This window comes from Triticum aestivum, chromosome 6A, assembly GCF_018294505.1.
Source record: "Triticum aestivum cultivar Chinese Spring chromosome 6A, IWGSC CS RefSeq v2.1, whole genome shotgun sequence".
Taxonomy (NCBI): Eukaryota; Viridiplantae; Streptophyta; class Magnoliopsida; order Poales; family Poaceae; genus Triticum; species Triticum aestivum.
The window spans coordinates 485216480-485227974 of record NC_057809.1 but is presented as its reverse complement, the minus strand read 5'-3'; positions in this window follow the sequence as shown (position 1 = coordinate 485227974).

Here is an 11495-nt window from a genome sequence, read left to right as displayed (position 1 = left end):
ATAATGCCCGGGTGGCGTTGATGGTACAATGTTGTTCCGGCGAGGCAGGTCCGTCGTGCGCGGCTGAACCGGCGCTCCTGTTCCCGGCGCCCCCACCTGGTTTAGTGTGGGTTGGTTACCAGCCCCTGCGCCTTGCGTGTTGAAAAGATTCTGCGGCTCATAAACCAACCGGAGACGTGATCGGTACCTTCTTCTCATGACTTCCTCTAAAGCATTCTAATCCAGTCTAATCCGGTAAGCCTGTGCTTCCAACTCGGCCCGCTCCGTAGCCATCATGGCGTTCTCTGCTGCCAGGTCCGCCTTGGCCTGGGCTATCTGATCTTTCACCTTTGCGATCTCCGCATCGTGCCGATCCCTGGCTGCTGCGTCTACCTCCACGGTCATCAATGTTACCAGAGCGTCGAACAAATTAGATAAGACTTGGGCCGGAGGTAGCGTCGAGCTTCCTGCCCCTGCTGGTGTGGCCGTTGTTGAACCGGAGAGCATTGCTGCGGCAGTAGATGAATGAGGCGCCGATTGTGTGCCAGCCATGAAGATGGCGGCCCGGTTTGGCAGACCATGGGAATCCGGAATACTGTTGCCCTCGGATCCTCCCTCAATCAGGCCGTCCTGCAACTGGTAAAGCAATTCGGTTTCTCCAAAAGACTCATCATCAGAGCAGACTACGGTTTCTCCTTCGGACACCGGTCCGTCCTCGTGCCCTGATCCACGGATGACACCTACGAAAACATGCCTCGCCTCGGGCTGAACCGGCGAAGGACTTGCATGCCGAGCCGTTTTGATGATGTCAGTGCAGATGTCCGGCTCGGGGGCCGGTTCGCTGATCTTGCCGATGAATACGTGAATCCCACCAAAGGGGACCCGGTACCCATATTCGATTGAATCGGCCTCGGGATCCCATCCTGCGTTGTTGATGTAGAGCTTGCCGCGGCGACTCTTCGTCATCCGGCCCACAGCGTATCCCTTAAGTCCATCGAAGCTGCCCTTCAAGAACTCGAAACCATCATGCGATAGCCCCACGGTGGGTGCCAACTGTCGTGGGTTTGTCACGGCAGATGTCCTCATGAAAGGACTTAGTTGTGGAGCCATCGTAACGGGTTAGCTTAAAGGGGTTAAACCGGACAAGGGGACACGGGAGTTTATACTAGTTCGGCCCGTTCGATGAAGGTAAAAGCCTACGTCTAGTTGTGATTGGTATTCCTAGGGTTTCGAAGGCCAGGGAGCGAATCCGCTTTGTCTGGCTTTCGAGTTGTTGTTGTATGTCTCTAAACCGTGGCCGGGTTGTCCCTTTATATACATAGGTTGACGCCCGCCGGGCTACAGAGTCCCGAAGCCGGTTTATAAACGTATCCGGTTCGGCCTCTCTCTTTCTATCTTACTATACAAGTTACATGACTAAGCCGGTTTACATTTACATACTGTAACTCGCCTTTGGGCCCTCCGTAAAGCGCTAGCATCTTTACGTCTTCATGGGCTTCTAATCTTCAAGGAGTCAACCCGGCTACATAAGGCCGGTTTACCTCCAGTAGTAATATCCCCAACAGGGCACGTGCTGCAACTCCAGGCCCAGGAATTGCTTCTCCATCTTGCGCACCTCCACGAGGTATGCTTCCATGTGCTCGTCCTTCGGCTCATATACCTTGTTTGAGAAGTTGACGAGGAGCTGTGAGTCGCCCCTAACGGTGAGGCGCTTCACCCCCAGAGCTGCCACAGCTTTCAGGCCAGCTATGAGGCCTTCGTATTCTATGATGTTGTTGGAAACCTTCTCGCCCTGCTGAAAGCAGAGCTGCATAGCGTAGTAGAGCTTGTCCTAAGTGGGTGAGATGAGCACCGCTCCAGCCCCCGTGCCCTGGTGTGCGAAAGCACCATCGAAATGCATGACCCATCCGTCAAGCCCCTCATTTCCCAGTGAGAGGGACCGATCTTCGCCTATTTCAAGCGCCGGGGCGTCCGTCCATTCTGCCACGAAATCAGCGAGTGCGGCTCCCTTGATTACCCTGGTAGTGCCGAACTCCAACTGGAATGCTTGCAACTTGATGTTCCACTCAGTCACCGTTCCAGCAGATTTGGGGCTCCTGAGCACTTTCTCCAATGGGTAGGCTGAGATGACCTTGATGGGGTGGCCCTGGAAGTAGTGTCGCAACTTACGCGAGGCCACCAAGAGCATGATTAAGAGCTTTTGAGGCATGGGATATCATGCCCTTGCGTCCCGCAACACTATGCTGACAAAATACACCGGGTGCTCGACGAGAGCTGGCGCGTTAGTGAGGCTCGTGTCTTGCGGAAGTTGGGGCGTCTCCTGAGGTAATGGAACCCCCGACGCTTGATCGCCTGTCCGGACCTCAGCGGTGTCGTCCTGCCGAGCTTTGTCCTCTATTGATGCTACTACGGCTCTTGCGGCACCTTCCTGGTCTTGCGTCATCTCGGCTAGTGGCGTAGCTCGGCGTGACGCGCCTTTGGCTTGGTGCTCTTCCCGAACCGCCACCAGAGCCGCGCTGGCGGAGTACGGGGTGGCGGCAAGATAAAGCACTAGGGGCTCGAGAGGTCGTGGTGCGGCCATCACTTGAGGGCTGGTCAGGTATTTCTTGAGGTCTTGAAAAGCTCGGACGGCCTCCAGGATCCACTCGAACGGGCCCTTCTTCTTCATCAGCTTGAAGAAGGGTAGGGCGCGCTCTCCCAGCTTGGAGATGAAGCGCCTCAACGCAGTCATCCGACCAGCAAACTTCTGCATTTCCTTGAGGGTCTGCTGTGGGCTCATGTCTTCAATGGCCTTGATCTTTTCTGGGTTCGCCTCGATCCCTCTGTGGGATACGAGGAAACCCAGCAGCTTGCCGGAAGGGACACCAAACACGCACTTCTCTGGGTTAAGTTGCAAGTTCACCTGGCGTAAGCTCGCGAAAGTCTCCTCCAGATCTTGGATCAAGGTTCTCACCTCCCGAGACTTCACCACAATGTCGTCGACGTAGGCCTCCGTGTTTCTCCCGAGCTGCCGTCCTAAGGCGATGTGCATCAACCGCTGAAAGGTCACAGTCGCGTTACGCAGTTCGAAAGGTAGGCAAGTGTAGCAGTACACCCCACACGGGGTCAGGAAGGCTGTCTTCTCTACATATTCTACCGCCATCTTGATCTGGTGATACCCTGAGAACGCATCCAGGAAGCACAGTAGGTCACACTCGGCGGTGGAGTCGACGATCTGGTCGATGCGTGGGAGCAGGACATGATCTTGGGGGCAGGCCTTGTTGAGGTTAGTGAAGTCGACGCACATTCGCTCCTTCCCGCCTTTCTTTGGCACAACGATGGGGTTCGCCAGCCATTCAGGGTACCGAAACCGGCGAATGGCACTCGTCGCCTCTAACTTGCGGGTTTCTTGGACAATGAAGGCCTGCTTTTCCGTGGACTGCCGTCTCGCCCGCTGCTTCACAGGGCGTACATTGGGGCACACCCTTAAGTGGTGCTGAATCACCTCTCTCGGGACCCCCACCAGCTACTCGGGTTCCCATGCGAATATCTCCTTGTTTGCATGCAAGAACTTCACCAACACTTCCGCTTGCCTTGGGTTGAGGTCGGCACCTATGGTAAAGGTGGATCCCAAGGACCCGTCCTCATGGACAGGCACCTGCTTGGTTTCTTCCTTGTCTTGGGTGAACAGTTGTTTCTTCTTGGTTGGTGCGGCTCCCTTGGCCCTGGAGGCGCCCATGCCGGTAGGCTGCGCTGCCGCGGCGGTCTTGAGGGCAAGCTTGAGCACCGCCAGGGCCTCCTTGGCCTCCCCCTTGATGGTGAGGACACCCTTGCTCCCCGGCATCTTCATGAGGTTCTAAACCGGATGGGTTTCTGCCATGAACTAGGCCAGAGCTGGGTACCCGAGGATGGCGTTGTAAGGGAGGCCGATGCGGACGATGTCGAAGTCAACTAGCTCGGTGCGATAGTTGTCACGCGTGCCGAAGGTGATAGGGAGGCGGATCTGTCGCAGTGAGTGGGCGGTGCCGTCACCAACCCCTGAGAAGGACTTGTTGAGGCGGAGCCACTCGAGCGGTACGTGCAAAAGGCCGAAGGCCTCCACGGAGAGCACGTTGAGGCAAGCGCCGCAGTCAATGAGGGTCTTGGTGATGGCCACCCTGCAGATGGTGGGCGTGCAAAGCATGGGAAGCATGCCCAAGACGACGGTAGAGGCAGGGTGGTCCCCTGCATCGAAGGTGAGGTTGGCCTCAGGCGCGACCTTGCCCGGCGGGGCCCCCGAGCGCCTGGAACCTGTGCCGATCTGGCGAAGGAATGGCTTGACATGACTATCTGAAGGCGGTGCTTGCGAGCTGCCAAGGAGGGCCGCGACCGCGTGGTGCGCTGGCGCCGCATAGCGCACAGTGAAGAAGTCGCGCAGCTCCTCCCAAGATGCCGCTGTGGATTCGGGGAGGTTGAGTAGCCAGGAGCGCGGTGCGCTAGTGAGGGCCATGGGAAGCCAGTTGGCAATGACCTTATCATCGCCCCCGGCCTTGAGGACATCCTCCTCATACGCTAGCAGAAAAGCCGACGGGTCCGTCGCGCCGTCGTAGCGCGGCGGCATCTCCTACTTGAACTTCGGCGGCCACTGCACCTGCTTTAGGGAAGGGGCCAAGGCTAGGAGCCCCCTGGCCCCACCATAGGCACCGGTCGTCGGAGCTGGGAGCGAGACGCCTGCCATGAGGGCAAAGCGAGGTGGCGGCGGAGCGTAGATCGACGAAAGGAAAGCTACGGCGCACCCCTACCTAGCGCGCCAAATGTCGGATCTCGGGTTCCGGAAAAACCCTCAAGGTTCGAACACTTGGGTGCGCGCGAAGATCTCCCCCTACCGATCCACGCTTTAGCTTCGCTAAGATCTCAAGGGCTAAATCGATGAACTCGCAACACAAAGGACACAATATTTATACTGGTTCGGGCCACCGTTGTGCTGTAATACCCTACTCTAGTGTGGTGGTGGTGGATTGCCTCTTGGGCTAGGGATGAACAGTACAAGGGGAAGAACAGCCACCTGAGGCGAGGTGTTCTTGTGCTTGGTGGGTGTGAGAATGAACCGAATGAGTTACCCCCATACTGTGGTGGCTAATGCTCTTTATAGAGGCCCTGGTCCTCTTCCCAAATATTGAGCAGGGAGGGATCCAACAATGGCCAATTTGGAAGGGGACAACTAGTACAGCTTATCCTGACAAAAGCAGTCTTCGCCTGCAAAAGGCTCTGGTGGTGACGCCGCCTTGGGCTCCATGGTGACCTCCATCTTGCCGTCCTGCTGGTCTTGGTCTCATTGCACTGATATGGAAACCTTTGCTTGACTCCTTGGTACTCTGCGCCTGCGCTTGCTTCCTTAGCACCAAAGAGGAAACAAGGACACTGTACGCACTGGCGCCCGCCTGACGCCTGCCTGATCTTGATCGTCATGGCTCACATCCTTGAAACATCGCGAGGTTTGCCCTGCCTTGAACTCTCCGCCCCTCGCGAGCCTGGCTGGTGAGGGCGCTCCTGAGGAGGTCTTGTGTCGTCCGCCTCATGAGGCTTGGCCCCTCACGAGGGTCTTGGGTGCTTGTTGGTGAGGATGGGCCATACGAGCCCACTCGCGGAGCCACGCCATGGCCCGCGGGCAGACCAGTCTGGGGACCCCCGTTCCCAGAACGCCGACTACGGTGGCTCGGGTGCCGTCGCTCGTGTCCGGCCAAGGCCCTGGCGACGGCAGCGATCACGGGAGGGCGCGGGATCATGACGAGGGAGGTGCGGACAAGCAACAGTGGTGCACGGGACAGGAGGGGCCGAAGGTGCAGGGGAGGAAGACGACGCGGCACGAACAGAGCCGGCCAGCTACAGTTCGCCTGTGGGCACACGGCGACGAGCACCGACGGAGAAGCGGGCGGAGGGGGAAATGTCTCTAGGAGGACGGCGACGACGCGGGGAACACGGTAGACAGGCCTGTGCTCGCTGAGATGCCGAGCAGAGAAGGGGCCCGAGCAAGAAGACGTTTTGGGTGCAGCCATTGCACGCCAAAACGGTGGTCACCGTGCTGACTGGCGTCAAGAATATCCAAATGGTTGGCAATTGTTGTCTAAGGGTAAGTTGTTCCAGGGGAGGTTTCGACTGCGGTGGTAGCTCGGTGAAAAGCTCTATGGTTAAATGGTAAGTGAGCTTTGAAGTTTACATCATCAAACTGAATCATGTTGCAGTGATCACCAAAGCTGAGATTAGAGGCAAATGAGTTGTCTGGGGTGTTTAGGCTAGGAAGGACTATGGCCCTTGAGGTTTAGAGAGGAAATGGACCGAGATTTAAAATAGTTGCTTTGCAAATGCATAAACTAGTCCAGAAACTGGATCATGAAGAAGCACTCACACAATGCATCCACTTGAGCTGAAAATGGGCAAGGCTAGATGATTTGGGCATATGAGAGTGCCATAAAAATTTCATACTATTTGGATAAGCCAAAGTGATACTTCCTTCATAATGGTCCTCTCTGAACAGAAACTTGAGAAAATTCCTGAGTGAAAATGGTTAGATCAAATATGACCAAATTTGGTGGAGATAGGTTATATGGATAGAAGAAGGTCCTGGAAAATTTCATCCATAGTGGAGAAATATAAAATGTACCTGCTTCACTAACTGAAAATTTGGATAGAAAAAAAGATTTGAAGCTGTGCTCACATGGTTGCATTGCATGATCTCAAATCTTGAGGAGGGCTTTGATATGATAATACGAAGGACCGTGCAAAATTTCAACTTATTTGGACCATCCTAGCTAGCACTTCCTTCACAACCAATTCCCTCAGACAGGAATTTGAAATATTGCTCAGGAATATCCACTAGGCAAATTAAGTTGAATTTTGTCATGAGGCAATTATTTGTACATGAAAAGGTGTCCAAAAAGTTTGGGGTCAATTGAGAAAAGATAAATGGCACTTGCTTCACAAACTGCCATTCAGGACAGAATAGGAAATGAATTAATTGAGCATGATGGGAAACATGGCCAATGAAATATTTTTCTAGATTTGAGAAAGATATGACCCAACAATTTATGAGAATTATTTGGGAATTTTAGGAGTGATGGAAATATAGGTTGCTTCACAACCTAGGGTAAATTGGGTTGTTCCTTTAATAGAAAAAGGAATGTTCCCAATAAAAATAATATTGGGATTGGTCCAAGATGGAAATGGCAAGGTCTTGGGGATGGATATGGGGATGAAAAGCCACTCTGGAAAGAAATAAGAGGTCATCTTCTTCAGTTTCTAGACCCCAAAGCAACGGAAAAAGAAAACTCAAGCAAAAAACCTCAGAATAACAAAAGAAAAAGAAAGGGCCAAAAATCAAGCCGTGACACCTTTGCACTTGGAGGCCCTACAATGTCTACAAGAATAAGGTTGTGTAGTAGACATCAGGCCCGCACCTTCCTCTATCATATCATCAAATTCAGCTTTCATCTTTCGGTATGGGTGATTTTTCCATAAGAACCTACGATGATGCAAATACACTGTTTTGCGCGAGATGGGAAGTCTTCTCCTAGCTGTCCTATCCATGCATGTGACACACCCTACATCTCCCTTTGTTTTCTTCCCTGATGTGTTTCCTAATGCCGGCATATCTTGAATGGTGTGCACCAGTGATAACCCACAAGTATAGGGGATCGCAACAGTTTTCGAGGGTAGAGTATTCAACCCAAATTTATTGATTCGACACAAGCGGAGCCAAAGAATATTCTCAAGTATTAGCAGCTGAGTTGTCAATTCAACCACACCTGGATAACTTAATATCTGTGGCAAAGTATTTAGTAGCAAAGTAATATGATAGTAGTGTTAAAGGAAGCAAAAGTATTATTTTTGGTGTTTTATAGTGATGATAACAATAGCAACGGAAAAAGTAAATAAGCGAAGAACAATATATGGAAAGCTCGTAGGCAATGGATCGGTGATTGAGAATTATGCCGGATGCGATCGATCATGTAACAGTCATAACCTAGGGTGACACAGAACTACCTCCAATTCATCAATGTAACGTAGGCATGTATTCCGAATATAGTCATACGTGCTTATGGAAAAGAACTTGCATGACATCTTTGGTCCTACCCTCCTGTGGCAGTGGGGTCCTAGTGGAAACTAAGGGATATTAAGGCCTCCTTTTAAGAGTACCGGACCAAAGCATTAACACATAGTGAATACATGAACTCCTCAAACTACGGTCATCACCGGGAGTTGTCCCGATTATTGTCATGTCAGGGTTGCCGGATCATAACACATAGTAGGTGACTATAGACTTGCAAGATAGGATCAAGAACTAACATATATTAAAGAAAACATAATAGGTTCAGATCTGAAATCATGGCACTCGGGCCCTAGTGACAAGCATTAAGCATAGCAAAGTCATAACAACATCAATCTCAGAACATAGTGGATGCTAGGGATCAAACCCTAACAAAACTAACTTGATTACATGATAAATCTCATCCAACCCATCACCGTATAGCAAGCCTACAATGGAATTACTCACGCACGGCGGTGAGCATCATGAAATTGGTGATGGAGGATGGTTGATGAGGACGATGGCGATGGATTCCCCTCTCCGGAGCCCCGAACGGACTCCAGATCAGCCCTCCCGAGAGAGTTTAGGGCTTGGCGGCGGCTCCGTATCATAAAATACGATGAATCCTTCTTCTTTATTTTTTTCTCCCTGAACACGAATATATGGAGTCAGGGTTGAGGGCGGTGGAGCTCCAGGGGGCCCACGAGGCAGGGGCGCACCAAGGGGGGCAGGCGCGCCCCCACCCTCGTGGCTAGTGTGTGGGCGCCTGGCCTTGATTCTTTGCCAGTATTTTTTATTATTTCCAAAAATAGTCTCCGTGGAGTTTCAGGTCATTCCGAGAACTTTTGTTTCTGCACATAAATAACACCATGGCAATTCTGCTGAAAACAGCGTCAGTCCGGGTTAGTTCCATCCAAATCATGCAAGTTAGAGTCCAAAACAAGGGCAAAAGTGTTTGGAAAAGTAGATACGATGGAGACGTATCAACCAGCATCGCATGTAGATCGAAAATCTCCTTTCTGCAAGCATCACCACATTTTACAGCAGGCGCATCTATCCACACTATCAGCAGTTCTTCTACCAGTAGCTGAAAGTAAATGTCGATGTCATTTACAGGTTGCTTCGGGCCTTGGATAATCATTGACAGAATAATGTATTTTTTCTTCATACACAACCAAGGAGCTAGGTTATATATGCATAGAAGCACTGGTAATGTGTTGTCATTGGTGCTCATATCGCCAAAAGGATTCATCCCGTCAGTACACTCCCCAAGCCTTATACTTCTAGGATCCTTGGCAAAATTTTCAAACTTTTAGTCGATTAATTCGCACTGAGCACCATCTTTCAGGTGCCTCATAAACCTATCCGCAATTCACTCATCATGATGCCATCGGCATCCTCTTTGCCTCTCTAGTGTTTGCAAACAAACGCCTCAACCTTGGAATTAAAGGCAAGTACCAAACAACCTTGAACGGGATTCCTGTCTTGATCTCGTCATCCAATTTGTACTTGTCCTTTGCTCTCCTGCGCTTGTATCATGCATGCTTGCATGTGGGACACGCACGCAAATCTTTGTACTCACCACGGTACAATATACAATCATTCACACAAGTGTGTATCTTCTGTACTTCAAGTTCCAATGGGCAAACAATTTTCTTCGCTTCATTCGTGCTTCTAGGGAGCACATTATCTTCCGGAAGAATTTCTTTGAAAAGACCTAACATCTCTGTGAAGCCCTTGTTTGATAGACCATTTGCTGCTTTAAATCTGAGAAGCGCCAGGGTGGCACTCAACCTGGAATATTTCATTTTGCAACCTGGATACAATTCTTTCTTGGAGTCCGCATCAATGGTTGGTAGATCCTCGTACCCAATCATATCCTTTTTTGGGCCCTCGAAATCTGCAATCATAGCAGCAAAATCTGGCATATCAAGATCATCATCATCTACGTCGACGTCTTGGTTTTCCAGTGGGCGTTTCGGCTTTCCGGTGTTCCAGTGGTAGCTTGACGCCTCTGCTACAATGTTAGATTCAACATCCATGTGACATTGATCGGGGTTTGGCATCTCGCTGCCCTGGGTATCTTCATCCATGACCTCCTCTTCACCGTGTCTGGTCCAATGTGTATATCCACTACCCATGAATCCCCTAGAGACTAAGTGCATCTGGACATCTGCAACTTCATGTGACTCTTTATTAGCACAATCAGTACATGGACACAGGATGTAATCCACATCACCAATTCTCCTATTTGTACTTTCAGCCAAATTCATGAACTCTGTCACGCCACTGATAAAATCTGTGGTTTTTTTATTCTTCATCCATCAAGATCGTTCCCCCTGTAGCACACGAATGGTAATTGAAAACAAAACAGCAACATTAATACATAGATTAACTGCTGCCCAAATATGCGTGCATAAATCACAAGGTTTTATTTTAATAATTACTGAGGGCGCTCCATGTTGTTATCCAGACGTGCAATGACAAAAATTAATCGCCAATCAATTTACATGCAGAGTACTAGTACAACACTACCCTTAGGAATTGAATAACTTAATTAATTAAGCTACTCACGAAAATAATACCTTAATTAATTAGTCGTGCGGTGACGTCCACCGAGCAGACAGACAAGCGCGATGCGGCGGCACGCCGAAACAGCAAGGTCGAGGAGCAAAGCTTAGTGCAGCTACCGCCTGAAGTTCGACCTCCACTATCCCGCCATCGATCGCGATGGATGTGCTCGAATCACACCGCCGCCGACCTCGATGGTAGAGCTCCTCCTATGTCTTGCCATAGACCAAGGATTGACCTCATATGATGCCGCCATCGCCCATCGGCCAAGGACTGGCCTCTTCTCAAGTAGCCGCTGCCTAGGCCGCCGCCGCCATCTCTATATGTAGAGCGGTTGTTTTTTTTGACGGATATCCGTAGAGTGGCTGTTTACACGTTATCTCACCGTAACTCAATTATATGGACAGGGTAGTACATCACATATGGTTATGTAAAGACAACCATTTCTAACCTATGTTGTCTTCTCACATGGTTTGGTGCAGAAATCGTGTGTGACGTTGTAATACCTAATGCAGACGACATGTATTAACAGTGTGCCGTATACAACATATAGTGCCATAAGTAGTTCCTGGTCGTTAGCTTATCTCCACAGTTTCCCCATTTCCCACAAATCCCTACGTAGCCTCCAGATTCCCTCACGTGGCACTGGCATTGGGTGAATGCGGATGAGTGGTGATGATGATTTCGGTGCAGCTGCTCTTGCTCATATCGCCGCCACGATGGCGGTCGCCGCCGAGCACTTGCTTAAGGTCATCAGAAGGCAGGTGTACAACAACAACAACAACAACAACAACAACAACAACAACAACAACAACAACAACAACAACAACAACAACAACAACAACAACAACAACAACAACAACAACAACAACGACGACGACGACGACGATGACGATGATGATGA